This window comes from Leopardus geoffroyi, chromosome B4, assembly GCF_018350155.1.
Source record: "Leopardus geoffroyi isolate Oge1 chromosome B4, O.geoffroyi_Oge1_pat1.0, whole genome shotgun sequence".
NCBI lineage: Eukaryota > Metazoa > Chordata > Mammalia > Carnivora > Felidae > Leopardus > Leopardus geoffroyi.
Window position 1 is genome coordinate 16,738,229 of NC_059341.1, and position 15,799 is coordinate 16,754,027.

Sequence of the window (15,799 nt, forward strand, 5' to 3'; positions counted from 1 at the left end):
TATTTTTATTGCTGAATAATATTCCACGGTGTGGACACACCACATTTTGTTTATCCATTCATCAGTTGATGGATATTTGTTCTGATTTTTTACTATCATAAATCATGCTGCTATGAACATTCGTGTACCTGTTTTTGAGTGAACATAGTTCTCAGGTCTCTTGGGTATATACCAAGAGTCAAATTGGTGGTCATATGGCAACTTTACATTTAAGTTTTTGAGGGACTCCCAAACTGTTTTCCAAAGTGACTGCACAATTTTCCATTCCCACCAGCAATGTATGGGGATTCCGCTTTCTCCACACGCTTGTGTTACTGTCAGTCTTTTGGAATACAGCCATTCCACTAAGTATGAGATTTGCCTCATTTGGTTTTGATTTCCATGTTTCTTTCTTTTTCAAATTTTTAATGCTTATTTATTTTGAGAGAGAGGGAAAGAGAGTGTGTGTGTATGAGCAGGGAAGGAGCAGAGAGAGTGGGAGAGAGAGAATCCCAAGCAGGCTCCGCACTGTCAGCAGAGTCCCACACGGGCTCAATCCCTCAAAGCATGAGATCATGACCTGAACTGAAATGACAAGTCAGACGCTTAACTGACTGAGCTCCCCAGGCGCCCCCTGATTTCTATGTTTCCGATGACTAATGATGTTGAGCATCTTTCCATGCACTTGTTGGCCATTTGTATAATTTCCCTGCAAAAATTTCCATTCAAATCCTTTGTCCATTTTTAACTGTGTTACTTGTCTTTTTATTGATGAGCTATAAGTGTTCTTTATATATTCTGGGACCTAGACCATTATTAGATATAAGTCGTAAATATTCTCTTCCATTCTGTGGTCTATATTTTCACTTTCTTTGAGTCCTTCCCATGGACTTTCCCAAACTTCCCAAGTTTTCCCATGACTGTGAGAGGCTGCTGTATGTTTTCGTTGTTCAGTCCAAAAAGTTTAGAATCATTCTTGACTCTTCTCCCTTAACCTACATCCAGTCTGTCAGGAAGTCATATTGTTCTGACTTCAAGGATAAACAAAGTCGGATCCCTTTTCTCCTTATCTACTCTTCCCTCCATCAGCGTTCCTGTCTTTACCTGGATCATTGCTTAGGCTCCGCGCTCTTTTCCCTGCTTCTACAACAACCCTCAAATTGTCTTTTCTCAGTATAGTTTCAGAATGATCCAGTTATAGTCTAACTCAGATTATATCACTCCTGTGATCAATTCCTCCTCAAATCCACTCAGAGTAAAAGCCAGACTCCCTGCTGTGGCTCAAGCCACCTGCCGGGTCTGCACCCCACCCCCCCTCCGCGCTGTGAACACTTTTCCTGCCACTCACCCCGCACTCAGCTCTGCCCCAACCACACTGACTCCTCGTAGCCTCCCACCTCTGGGCCTTTGCAGTTACTGCTCCCCTTACATTGATGCGTGTCCACAGATGCCCACAGGATGATTTTTCAGGTATCTGCTTAAATGCCATATTTCCGCGAGGACGTCCTTCTTTACCTTCTTTAAAAATCATGCCTCATCTTCATCACCACCGCCATGGCCCTCCCTTTCCTGTTCCCTGGTTTGTTTATTTTTTTCCATAGCACTTGTCCCCTGTCAATTACTCTATGTTGCACTTGCTTTGTTTTTGGTCGGTCTGTCTCCACCCCCACTTCAGCAAGTAAGTTCCATGAAGGCAGGGATTCAAAAGACGTTAAGATGCACCAGACCACAAGTTTTGAAACTTGACTGTTTGGGAGTCAATACAGCAGCAGTTTGAAGCGTTTGTCTTTCCTGCTTGCCACGGATTTGGGTGTGGTCTTTCCTGGTCCCCTGTGCAGCGTGCTTTTCCGTGGCGCTGTGACCTCTACGAGAGTGAGTACTCTGTTCGTTCGTTTTTGTTTGCTTTTTAAAATCAAAAAGTGCATACGTATTTTGAAAAAGAAAAGGAATCACTGAATCCTCAGAAATCTGTTCCTTCTTTCCTTTTTTTCTGGAGGTGATTTCTCATGGGAGTCTGGCTTCCCTTCTCCACCTAGAACACCCAGTTGCTCCTTAGCAGCATGTCTCATGCTCATGGGAACCCAGAACAGGGAGGGCCTCGGAGCATAAACTCCAGGGTAAATTGCCCTCGGCCACCCAGCAGTCCTGCTTCCTCCATTGAGACCATCCCCTTGCACACACTCTCTGGTATTAGTGTCTTCTTAAATTTATTAGCGTAGCGTACGTCCTGAAAGGACACAAATCATAAGTGCACGGCTCCGTGAATTTGCACAGGGTGAACACAAGTGTATAACCAGCTTCAAACAAAGAAATCCAGCCCTACCTAGGAGACCCGCAGCTGGATTTGTTGCACTTTTAGCTGATGAAGGAGGCCGGGGCGAGAGAACGAACAAAGGGACCATAGAATTACACATTTTTTTCGCTTTAAAACCAGACCGTATCTTTTCAAAGACTAGCTTCCACTGAATGTGCCTGATATTTCTGGATTTCTGAAATGACCACATGTGATCTCCGTGCACGTATTTGGTATACAATTTATAGTAACATTTTAGTTTTTCTCTCATTTAAAAAATAAACTTAATGTTTTATTTAGGGAGAGCTAATTTTGAATGTATGTGGCCCATTTGTCTTTTGATCCTGCAAGTGGATGGCTCCCAGGACAAGAAAGGCAGTGAGGCGCCGTCTGACTTGACTCTGAGATAACAACACTCTCCGAATCCTGTCCCTCCTGTCCTCAAAGCCTTGCCTGGGATCCAGACTCTCCCTACAGTAAGCAAAGTAGACAACTATCTGTGCCCCTGAAGTGCGGTGAGAGCCTCAAGCTCAAAATATCCCACTGGGTCATTGAATTCAACTTCCCTAAGTTTTAGTTTCATTATCTACAATCTAGTGCTAGAGTCCTAAGCCCCCTTAAAATGGAAATAATCATAGTAATCATGTGGTGGGAATTGGATGAAATAATGTATTTGTGGTAGGTAGAATATTACCCCCTTCCAGATGTCCACGCTAATCCCAGGAATCTGTGAATATGTTACCTTATATGTCAGAAGGGACTTCGTGGTTGATTACAGTTAAGGAACTTGGGATGGGAAAATGGCAAAGGGGAATTAAGGTTACAAGTGGAATTAAGGGTATGCATCAACGGACTCAACCTAGGGATTTATCCTGAATTATCTGTGTGGGTCCAAGTGTCATCAGAAGGACCCTTAAAAGTGGGAGAGGGAGACAGAAGAGAAGGTCAAAGGGCTGTAAAGAAGTTGACCCACCATTACTGTCTTTTAAGTAGAGGAAGTGACCCTGAGCCAAGGAACACAGACAGCCTCCAGAAGCTGGAAAAGGCAAGGAAACGGATCCTACCCTAGAGCCTCCAGCAAGAAACACAGTCTTGCTGACATCCTGATTGTATCGCTGTGAGAATGTCGCATTTCTAACCTTCAGAAGTGGGGGATAATACACGTGTGGTATTTCAGGCCACTAAACTGGTGCACTTTGTTATAGCGGACATAGGAAACTAATTTAAGATCCTAATGAAGGTCCAGGTACATAATAAGTGATCAATAAATACATGTTAGCTATGCAGGCTAAATAGGGAAAAGGGGGGGCTGAATGCTTCTAAAACCTTTCACAATTTTGTCCAAGGTTGACCCTGTATAAGTCATTGAAGGCCTGTTCCTAAATCACATAGAGATTCACAGAGCTGGGCGCAGAAATGAAAATAGTTTTTCCTCTTGTCAGAGTCGCCATGTTTAAGTTCACCCCTAACAGTCATTTTGCCTGGAAAGTGTGTGTGTGTATACATATACACATACGTAACTATATACACCTACGTACCTGTATGCAAATACGTACCTGTATACACGTACATATGTATATATGCCTACAGAGCTGTATACACCTACATACATATACACATAGACATATGCACACATACATGCATATATACATATTCTATCAAAAACTAAACTAAATCTTGGGCTATAGCCATGTCGAATGAATGCCCCCGATGTTATTGATTACCATGATGTTAGTGCAGACCCCATCACCTCTCACATCAATGGTTTTGACAGCCTTCCGATGGGTATCCTGAACACTGCTGGCTCCTGCCTTGCAATCTGTCTTCCGTGGTGCCTTTATGGAGATTCTTAAAAAAAAGTAAATATCTGGTCACGTCGTCCTCCGTGTAGGGCATTCAGTGACTTCCCATAACTTTTACAGGACAAACTCCTAAGCTCATCAGTGATTTTCAAAAGGACTCCGTAGTCTGTTTTCAAGGCCTTTTTGTGAAAACTTCAGCTCTCACCGCTTGCCTACTTGAGCTCTGTGACCTGGCCTACCAGGGTAACTCCTACATCCCTAAATACACCCATTGTGCCAACTCACCTCGTTATGTGTGCCATGCTATTCCCTTTTCTGGAATGTCTTTCTCTAGCATCTTGGCAAGTTTTATCCAACATTGTCTAAAGTGTTTGCTGATCTACCACGCTAGAAGTAGTCTCTCCTCTGCATCACACAGCATCATTGCGCTCACCTGCTATCTTCTAAAACGGTGGTTTTCCTACTGCCTGAACTTCTCTATGAACACACAAGCTTATAGGGGAAAAAGGTGGGAATCAGGGGTACAATACCTTACACGCTGATGAATCCCACATAGTAGCTGCAATTGTGCCTTCCCTTAAAGGACCCAGGCCACGTGTGGCTATCTAGATTTAAATTAGTCAAGTTTAAGCCAAATTAAAATTTATTAGTCATACTAGCCACATTGCAACTGTTCAACAGCCATGTGTGGTTAGTGGCTACCATACTTAAGAGCATGGACAGAAAGTAATTTGTTATCATGGAGAGTTCTGTTCGTCAGTGCCGATCTAGAACACAGTAAGTGATCAGTATATACCTGAGGAGAAAAGAAGGAAAGAAATAATAATGAGAAAGAAAGAGGAATAGGGAAGATAATTAAATTCCAAAAGGATGTCAGGAGAGATTGTCCAAGACTTTGAAGTGGGTAAAAGAGCTTGCCAAGTGTCCTTTCAACAAAGGGCTGGCAATCCCTTTGGAGATTATCTGATTCTGTAGCGATGTGTACCTTTGACTTATTATCTAGGCAATTGTACATCTATGTAAGGGAAGAAGTTAGCTTGTGGAAAACTGATAGCCGTACAAATGATTCTTGTCCGCAATGATGCAAATGAATATTGTTCCACTAGAGAAACAGTTCATTTCCCGCTGGTATAAAAGATCATTTCAAGCTTTACAACTGATTGTCCATTAGATATTAACACATTTTACCTCTGTTAGCAAATTTATTGCAGCATTCGTAATTGATTCTGTATCTCTCTGTTCTTCAGTCTTCTTTCTCTCTCTCTTTTTGTTTTGAGAGAGAGAGGGAGAGGGCACAAGTGAGCAAAGGGCTGAGAGAGAGAGAGAGAGAGAGAGAATCCCAGGAGGGGCAGAGAGAGTGAGAGAAGCGGGGCCCATCCCAAGCGAGGCTCCTGTTCACCCCATGTGGGACTCAAACCCATAAACCGTGAGATCATGACCTGAGCCGAAATCAGATGCTTTATGACTATGACACTGGGGTGCTCTCTTTAATCTCTTTGAAATAGCCTTCATGTCTTACCAGTTCCTTCTTTGATTATTACGTTGGTTTTTTTTTTTTTTTTTAAGATTTTATTTTTAAGTAATCTCTACACCCACTATGGGGCTCGAACTCACAACCTCGAGATCCAGAGTCGCATGCTCTACTGACTGAGCCAGCCACGCGCCCCATGTTCATTTTTTTTTTTTCAACGTTTATTTATTTCTGGGACAGAGAGAGACAGAGTATGAACGGGGGAGGGGCAGAGAGAGAGGGAGACACAGAATCGGAAACAGGCTCCAGGCTCTGAGCCATCAGCCCAGAGCCCGACGCGGGGCTCGAACTCACGGACCGCGAGATCGTGACCTGGCTGAAGTCGGACGCTTAACCGACTGCGCCACCCAGGCGCCCCCCATGTTCATTTTTGATATATGCATCAGATGCAGGTTGTTGACATTAAAAACTTTGTACCTTAAGGATGTTGGAGGCAGCAGTGCTATGTTCAAGTGGGCTAGACATGGAAGCCTGGAGAAATGAACGGCTTGGGAAGTAAGCCTTAGGGGCTATATACGTACGCCCAACCTTATCTCATCTTGGCTCCCGGTGTGAATAACAAAAAGCAGAACTGTAACTTTCTGTTACTGACTCTCAGTTCTTTAGATTCTTCTGTCCTCTCTCGTGGTTTTGGTTTTTTGAGTGTGTGTACGTTGTTTTTGATTCCAGTTCGTGCACGGCCACTAAGCCGTCTACCGTTGGTTACAGCAATGATGAGTTTAGTTTTACGGTCTGTCTGGTGCTTCTTACCAGATGGATGATGAAAGGAATGAGAGCCATGTTGAAAAATTTTTGAAAATTGTTCTCTAGCAGGGCAAAGCAAGCGACACATGGAGGGAGGATCCTTTGCTGGAGGTCTTTTTTGAGCTACTGGTCCCGGTACATCTTGTTAAAATCAGAACCTGACAGTAAAGTGGAAGAAAGAGATTTTATTCAGGAATGACTGCAAGAGGGGAAGAGACACCTCCACATAGAACTGGGATCAGTTCTTTTTTTTTTTTTTTAAAGTTTATTTATTTATTTTGAGAGAGAGAAGAGAAGAGGGGTAGAAAAAGTGGGAGAGAGAGAATCCCAACCAAGCTCCATGCTGTCAGCACAGAGCGTGATGCGGGGCTCAATCTTATGACCTGTGAAATCATGACCTGAGTCAAAGTCAAGCTTTGGACAGTTTACCCACCGAGCCACGCAGGTGCTCCAAAACTGGGTTCGGTTCTAAAGATAGCATGTGCAGGTGGAGACTTATAGCCCAGGATCAGGGTGGGGTCAGCGGATGGGACATTACTAAGGAAACATAGGGATAAAGGGGATTCTGGCTAATTCAGCTTGACAGGACTTTTGCTAAAGGCAGGCCATGTGATTAGACATCACCTGGGGGAAGGGAGGGGGTCAGGAATTTGATCAGACATCAAAGTGATCAGTTATCAAGTGGGAGAATTTCTCTGTTCCTGACTTAGCGGGGTTTTTGCTAAAATTGGGCAATGCACGGATGGACACAGGAGTCCTGAAGTTGAGGCCTCATGGAGAAGAGAGTTCGGAGCCCCCTGACCCAAGTTTGCTCAAGGAGAGCGTCTTCATTAACAAAAAGGAGCTTTGGGGATGGCCTTTGGAAAGAAGAAAATTGCTTTGCCAAAGGTATAGAAACTGAGAATAAGTAATCAAGGCAGAGGCTAAAAAGTGGAAACCTTTTGAGTTAATTTTTTGGCTTGAAAGGTTAACAGGAAGGAAAAGTCTTTAAAAAGAGTCCCATGTGGTCAAGGTAGAAGTTTGTTACTTTGATTTTGTTTTATCGTTTGAAATGTTAAAATATATAAATACATATAATGTTAAAATATAAGAAATAAAGACAATGGGGCACCTGGGTGGCTCAGTTGGTTGAGCACCCCACTCTTGTTTTTGGCTCAGGTCATGATCTCAAGTTTCTGAGATTGAGCCCTGCGTGGAGCTCTATGCTTGAGATTCTCTCCGTCCCTCTTCCTCTCCTAGGCTCACATACATGCGCTCTAAGAAAAAAATAAAGGAAGTCAGGAAGGCAAGAGAGAAAGAGAAAAGGAACGAAGGAAGGAAGGAAGGAAGAAAAGGAGGAAGGAAGGAAAGAAGAAAAGAGAATGAAAGAAGGAAAAAAGGAAAGGGAGAAAGGAAAGAAAAAAAGAAAGAAATATAATGGTGTCAGGGAGGAGAGTGTAACCTCTACCCTCTTATATTGAGAGCCTGTCAATGAAATTAACAAAAGACAGATTCCTAAGAGAAAAGATACATAGCTTTTATTAATACTTACATGCATGGGAGCTCACAAAAAGAAGCAAAACTCAAGGAAGTGGTTAGACTCAGGGGTTATATACACCTTTAGCAAAACAGGGGGGGCTGGGCTTCAGGGTCCCATGTGTATTGGGGAAGTAACTAGGAAATAAGAGAGATAAAGGTTATTTTAGTAAGATCTGTTTAAGCAAGTTAGCCTTGTTGCTGCCTCCTCTGTCTCTGGTGATGTGAGTTGCTCTTCTCTTTCTGGGCAGGGTGGGGAAGAGAGAGGGACACCATCACCAATGGAAAAGTATGCGCTACCTTTAGGCAGAAAAGGGAAGAGCAGAGAATTCGTCCTGTATCTGTCGATTCTAAACTGTCTCTAGCTCAAAATAATCTTGATGCCAAAGTGACATACTTCAGGATGACTTATTCTGATTCCCTTCATTGGCTTTCTAAAACGGTATTAGATTTTGATGTGTGAAGGTTGATAAAAATTGAAGAAAGCAATTATTCATTCATTCATTCATTCATTCACTACATTTTTATTGACGGATACTGCTGTGCCAAGCACTTGGCCAGGAGCTAAAAACAGAAGGATGAGGCATATTCTTTGCTCTTTAAGGATTTCAGACAAGCAGGAGACTGATACGGAAGAAAATTAAGTGAAACATAATGCCCTAGGTGCTGCAATATAAGTATGTGATACCAGAGAAATACAATAGGATAAATGGTCTGTTTTGGTCTGGGAAAAGCATATAAAACGATACAGGAATACATGACTATTGTAGTTACTTTCCATGGCTTCCCACGAGCTCTGAGCGCAATCTGAAATCAGTCACTCTGTGACTCAGTAATGACTACTGTCAGGCTGCAGACTTAGCTAGCAAATTAGAATTCACCGGAGGCCGCGTTCAATAAACAATTCATTTTCAGATGTTTCTTTGGTTAAAAATGCATGCCTTTGGAAGTTTTACTAGTTGCTTATTTTCTTTAGAGGAGAGTAAACCAACAAAATGGCAGCCATTACATTCATATCCAGTCAAACATTACCATACGAATATATAAAATTGGAGGGCTTAGGCGATTCAGTGCAATCTCCAAAGTCGACTTCGGACTGTCTGTTTTACTAACGTGTGTCCGGAATACCTTTATCTGACTTCTAACCTAGTCTGGGGAGCTTTGGATAGAATGTTTTGGACGGAATTTTGTGTAGCGACATCTGTTCCCTGGGTGAAAATGCATTAGCCAGATTTGTTTACGTATTTCTATGCCTCTGGTTAATCTTTTTCTTAGAAGTTACCAGTAGCTTGCATGCAAATTCTCGCAAGAACTCAAACTTCCGTAATGGGCTCTTCTCAGCTAGCTAAACTTCTCAGAAATCTGCTGCTGTTCTCCTAACTGCTTGATATCTCTCTGCATACCTATTAGAACCCATTCTCAAATCTATCACAAATAAACTTCACCTTGCTTCAGCTGTCACTCACAAGCAGGATCTCTTTGAATTAAGTCAGTTGCCCTGAGCAACACTAAAGTGCTACATGTTTCGAGGAAATCAGCATGACTCTTTGGAGGGAAAAGGGATAATTTTCCATGCTCTATGCCAGTGCAAAAATCCAACCTTGGTGCGGCAATAATACAAATGCGCTGCTCTTCAATCACAATCTGACTCAGTGGCTACTAATGCCAGAAGAAAGGTTCTTTTGTATGAAAATTCCTTCTGTGTCTTTGAACATACTCGTCTGTGTGGGGGCCATCCGGGTGGCTATGCTCCTGGGGGCTTTGCCAGGCGATGACAGCTGTAAATGGCCATTTATTCAGAAAGCCAGGCTGCTCACTCCTGTATGCAGAGAACACAGCAATTATTTGAAATTACCTCTCAAAATCTTACCTCTGCCTTCATGTTTTTCTCGTTTAAAGCTAAGTTCCCATTAGCCGGTACAATTTACAAAAGGATTTCCAGAATTAATTTTTGTCTGGCGCCATTTTTTTTTCCCCCCCTGGGTGTTTCTGTCAGGCTGTTCTGTGATTCTTTTTGAACATCCAGTCCTCTCTCCCACACACCCACCATTTTACAGACCAGGGAACAAACCGTGATGACCTCAATTTCCCAAAATTGGCGGAGCGGAGAAGAGGGCCCAGGGGTTCTAATTACGAACACCACTTGACGTGGGCCTAAGTAGACCTTCTAGAGCGTTTTGTTTAGTCAGGTGTGCACAGAAACTTGTTGCCACATTATATAGTTCTGAAGAGGATCCTTGAGACCTAAAAATATATCTATTATGTGGTTTACATTCAGCTACACTGTTTCCTTCTCTCTCTGTCTCCACCTCTCATGAGCCTTGAGCAGCCATTGAGCCTTCCTTCTTTCTCTCGAAATCCTCCCATCCTTTCTTCCCTTTTCTTCTGGTCTTGCAGCCCGTTCACCTTCCTCCTCAGCTGTTGCAATAACCCCTGGGGTAGTGCCGCTTCCAGCTTTCCCCCTCACCCAACCAGGTCACCCTACTCAGCACCAGCAAGAAATAATCTTACCATGTTGGCCCTCAGGCTCCCCGTCCCTAAAACTGGAGTCCACGGTCTTGGCGGAGTTTGGTGATACCCTCTCTGGGATCTCTCACTTTCTCCATAAACATTTAAAATGGTCGTGTCTTTGGTCTGATGAGGAGATCTAAAATTAAAATAAATATTGAATCATCTGGGTCTTCATAACCTAGGGTTGACATTGTCACCATCCACGTTTGTTTCTGTGTGTGCTCGTCTCCCACAGAACGGGTAAAAATTAATGCAGTTTTTCTTAAACTTATGGTTAGAACGATAAGGGGATTTAGGTTGAGTGACATAGTGAAGCGGGGTTTGTTTTTGTTTTTGTTTTTGTTTTTAAAAAGGCCATTTAGGCACAAAATGGCAATTTTCAAAATTGAGGCGCATTTCGTGAATTTTTGGAGGATCAAATATAATCATGCTCACTGGTAGACGATTCTTTTGGAATTGTCTCCACATTCAAAAGCCTCAATCAGAGGGGCGTTAGTCATATTTGCGCGTCGAAACACAAAGCAGATTTCTCTCCGCTTTTTCCCATGAGTTGGTCTTCTAGGTTTCTGGTTTCAGAGGCTGTGAGTTTCAAAGCCTTGCGCTCAGCACCTCGGAGTCTTAGGACATGGCCCCCCTGCTGTGCCTCAGTCCAGCCTCCCCGCTCTGTGATCTGTTCTCAGAGGCTGGTGACTAAGTTTTCCGAATTGTCAGCTGCACGTTTCAGTGGAACAGTCACCCTCCCCCGTTTTCTGGCTCCTCGTGGCTGTTTCAGTTCCAGATCACCCGCGTTTCTCCTCTCGTCTTCTGGTTTTAAGACTTCTGATGTTTTTGCGCCTTCCCCAGGAGCGCTGCTCGATGGAGAGGGTAGGGACAGGAAGCACGTTCAGTACTTTGGGCGGACACTGGTGACTTGTTTATCCTGTAGCTGGGAAAGCCTTCTCGTGGGTCCTTTCTCATATTCTTCTCTCCTGCGTTTGCCCGCCTTCTGCCTCCCGTCCTGCTTCTGCCTCTGTCTCTGTCACATGCACGCGTGTGTTTGCAGTGTCTGATAAATCACGTAGTTACTTTTGACTCCTAATCCCTCTCCTACGTAGCCATGCTTGAAAAAAATAAAAGCCATTGTGCAACACGTGAACTGGGTTAGGTCCTCTGCCAGTAACTTTCACACACTGCGTCGGCACCATTTTTAAGAAACCCACCTCTGCCATTCAAGCAAAAGAGGGGATAGCTTGGCTCCTATCTACAGACCAGCTCCATTTCTCAAAAAAAAAAAAAAAAAAAATTCCTTTTACATCTGACACCCCACGATTTCAGCCGTGGTAGGGAGACTAACCATATTCATTGTGGTTGGAGTACAAAATGTTAGAGGGGGGCATGTTGGCTTCCCCTGGGCCAGGTGCCCACCCTGGAACTGATCACCTGTGTCCAGGAACAGGCATAGTCTCTTAATGTGGCACCTCCCATATGGACCCAGGGCAGGACATGCAGGGGGTTGAAAGAGGGGTCACTAAACAAATCATCTTCGGGACCCATTCCATATATGACATAGTATATGAAAATCTCAACGACCACAGGAAATCAATATTGTGATTTCCGTTTTACAAATAACGAAAGATTCTTGGAGAAGTTACGCCACACAGATGATAAGTGATGGGGTTAGATCGACTTCTGAATCAAAACTTACCCCGTTTCCGCGATGACATACGACGCGATAATATTTGGTTGGAGACGAACATTGACTTGCTTTGGTAAAATAAAGGAACTCTTAACCACTTCTTATCCAGTATCACTCACTGAACTTCACTAAAAGTCACCATTTTCTTACTTACTGGTTACTTTTATAAATCCAAAAAATATGACGTTAGAGTCACAAGGGACCGTGATCCTCTCTGCCCGAAACCCTACTGGACCTCCAGCCGCCTTCATCTCCGTGTAAGCAGATGAAGCAGACCACTCTCCCATCTCCCGGTTCTTAGGCTCCCTGAGCTCCAATAACTCCCTCTCTCTCTCTCACTGTCCACTCTCCCCACCAGACCCCAGATACCATACTCCTCAAACTGCTCCTTTGTAAAATCTTAAATCCAAACCTCGCCCTTGCTGACCACACCTTGCCTCTTCTAGCGCTCTCATGACTCCTGCTACACTTGCCTTTGTCTCAGTGAGGTATCCAATCCCTTTGCCCCCAGTCGCCCCCCTGCCTTCCTCTCCTCCTGCCACCCTCCCCTTACCTTCCCATCCAACCAGAACAGATCCTTCTTTGTATCAACTAGTCTTTACCAATTTCCTCCAGCCCTTGGCTACCGTGGTCTCCACATCATGCTGTGTATCAGTGCCCCAACCTTGCACCAACTGAATTGTTTGTGTTCTCCACTCACTTGTACTCTTATGATGTAAAAATCACCAAAAGTACCGATTGGCACCGCTAGGCATTAGTCCCAGGGCCCTCCTGTCCCATTCTCCACAGTGGCCATCTTAAGACTTTACTGCCTTTTTCAATTCTTCTGTCCCATAGTACCCTTCTCATGGCTCAGCAGGTGACTTCAGGAGGAAAATCGAAGCCTTTTTAATGATAAAATTCTCTCACCTTCCAATCTGCAAACCTGTGACCTTCTTTAGTAAAACTTTTATCACAAGGGAACACCCGACCCTCTCTCTCTGGCCTCTGGGGGCAGCTCACCTTCTTCTACAGATAGTCTTCCCACTTTCTAGAATCTTCCATATATTTTTATCTATAGCTCCTTTCCCTCAGAATTAAAAAAATACTTATTTCAACCCATCAAACCAAAACCAAAAATATGACTTCCTTCTTTAAGACTGCTTCTGGTCAGTCACCACTAGAATACAAACTTCTTAAGAAGGAAGAGGATCTTCCCTCAGCATAATCCCTGCTCTTAATAGAAGTATGTATTAATAAATATTTGATAAAATTAATGAATGAATGCACTCGTTCAGATGCTTCAATTCATAGTTAAGGAAACTGAAGTCAGTTTATTGGCCAGGTGTCTATAATGCCAAGCTGGGTTTTATTAGCTGTCTGTAGATGACAGGTGTTTAATGTTCCCAACATTTTAGTCAACAGGTATAAGAGTAGATATGTGAATGCAATATATAACATGGTTTATACTTAGTTTGGGATGCTTTTGAGATATACATTCTGGACTTGCTGAAGAATAATATCGTCCATGTATATGTAAGCTGATTTTGGATTTACTGGAGCAACGCAAGTGCTCACAAGCAGCAGTCAGTTATTAAGTCAACACAGGAGCCAGAACCTTTTAAAATCTATGTCAGATCATGATACGCCTCTGCTCAAAACCCTCCAATGCTTCCCACCTCACTCAGAATGAAAACCCAAGCCCTGACCATCAGATCCGGGGCTCTCCAAGACCTGACCTTCCTTCTGCAACCCGATCCCTCCATTCCTCACGTATCCCTGAACCTGCCAGGCTTGTCCCCTCCAGGGCCTCTGCCCTCCTTCCTTTGCCTGGGAAGCTCATACCCCAGGACACCACATGAGGGGTACACTCCCTCACCCTCCTTTGCTCAAAAGTCACCTTCTCAGTGAACTCGAGGAAGCTCTCTATCAGTCAACAAAATTTAAAGCATGAAGTTCTGTGCTTAGAGAAAACGATCTTGGAGGATGTCTTCCTGCTGTGTTACGGGAGGAGATGACAGCTACCAGGGGCTTAGGGGAATTTCAGACAGACTTTGCCGTGGAACAGCTCACCTCCCCCTCTGCTTCCTCATGCCCCTTTCTCCCTTCCCAGAAGAAAGGACGCCAAGGTGCTGATGCCTCCCTTGGACTAGTCAAAGCTTCATGGCTCAGCACTCCCTCCCAGACATTCTGTTTCCCAAAGTGCCTTCCTGGGGATGCCTGGGTGGCTCAGTTGCTTAAACATCCAACTGTTGATTTCAGCTCGGGTCATGATCTCACAGTTCGTGGGTTTGAGCCCCACGTGGACTCTGAGCTGACAGTGTAGAGCCTGCTTGGGATTCTCTCTCCTCTCTCTCGCCCAAACACACACACACACACACACACACACACTCTCTCTCTCTCTCTCTCTCTCTCTCTCTCCCTCTCAAAATATACAAAATATACTTTAAAAAAAAGGGGCCTCCCCCTTTTCCTCTCTCCCTCCCTCCCCCACCTTCCCATCAAAACCTCCTTTTCTCAGAGCAACCGAATTTGTTGGGTGTTAAATCTGTAGGCACTATAGGTAAAAAATCTGCAATGATTATTCTCCACGCAGGTTGCTTGCGTCTTAAAAGCTGAGCTTTTATTAGTTCAAACAAATAGCAAATTGGTAGATGCTACAGGGAAGCAATTTTTGGCCGGGAACAATCCTGTGGAGACCTGGGCCTCTCTGGGATCTAGTCTGACACCGTGACAAAACATCAGCAACCTTACTTTCTAGAGTCGACCAAACCCTGATACGTGAGGCATTGTTTGTAAGAGTTCCATAAAAAGTAAGTCATTGATGTTCTGAGATCTTCATAACAACATGCCGTAAATAGTATTATTCCATTTGGCATTTCACGTATATAGTTTTTCAAACATCATTTTGTTTTTTAATTTTTGTAAAGCCAGTATCTCAGGATTTGAGCGGAGGCCCGAGTCCTGCACTGTTTTTGGTTTTGGCCCAAACTGCTCATTAATCTCACAGTGTAGAGCCTGGTGATCATGACCTGAAGGATGTGCTCTGTTTCGAAAGGAAACATTTGACCGGGAAGCAGGACAACTTCTCACAGGCACTTCATTTAACGTGGAAACCCAGCTGTTCCTTTCTCTGGAAGTCTTAGGAACTGTTAAGGAAGGTAAAGTGGGAGAATTGGAACGTGTACTCTGGTTCATGGGCCAAGGCCGTTTTCAGAAGAAGGACCTCCAGTTGGCTGAAAAGAGAGCTCACCCCCACCCGGTGGACACCCCCAGAATGAGAAGCCAGAATGCTCAGAGCATTTCCAACCAACACAGCCCGGCCTCCTGGAGCTGTCCTTTGTTGGCCGCTGGCCAGAGGAAGATATGTGGAGTTCTTGGGAAGCGTGCCCAACGCAGAGTTCAAAGCTCCCTTTCTGAACAGATTCCGAGTCCCAGGAGATCAAAGGCCGTCACCAGAAGACTAGGGTGCTTCTCTTCGTGGCCTGATTTCCAAGTATTTCAGAATGTGCCAGTCTCCCCAAACCTAGTATCCCTGGCTGTTGCCTTTAATCATCAGCTTTACCCAAGCTGTATTTTGGGGGCGGCTTTAACAAAATGTCATAGCTTCAGAAATTACAGAGTGGTTAGAACAAAGGCTTTATGTAGAAAGGAGCAGTTGTATATAAACTCCCATAACGTAATTTTCCCCCAAATGATAGGATTCTGACTTGGTGTGTATGCAGATTTCAGATTGGATGACTGGTTTGGATGTGTGTCAAGTTGGGAGG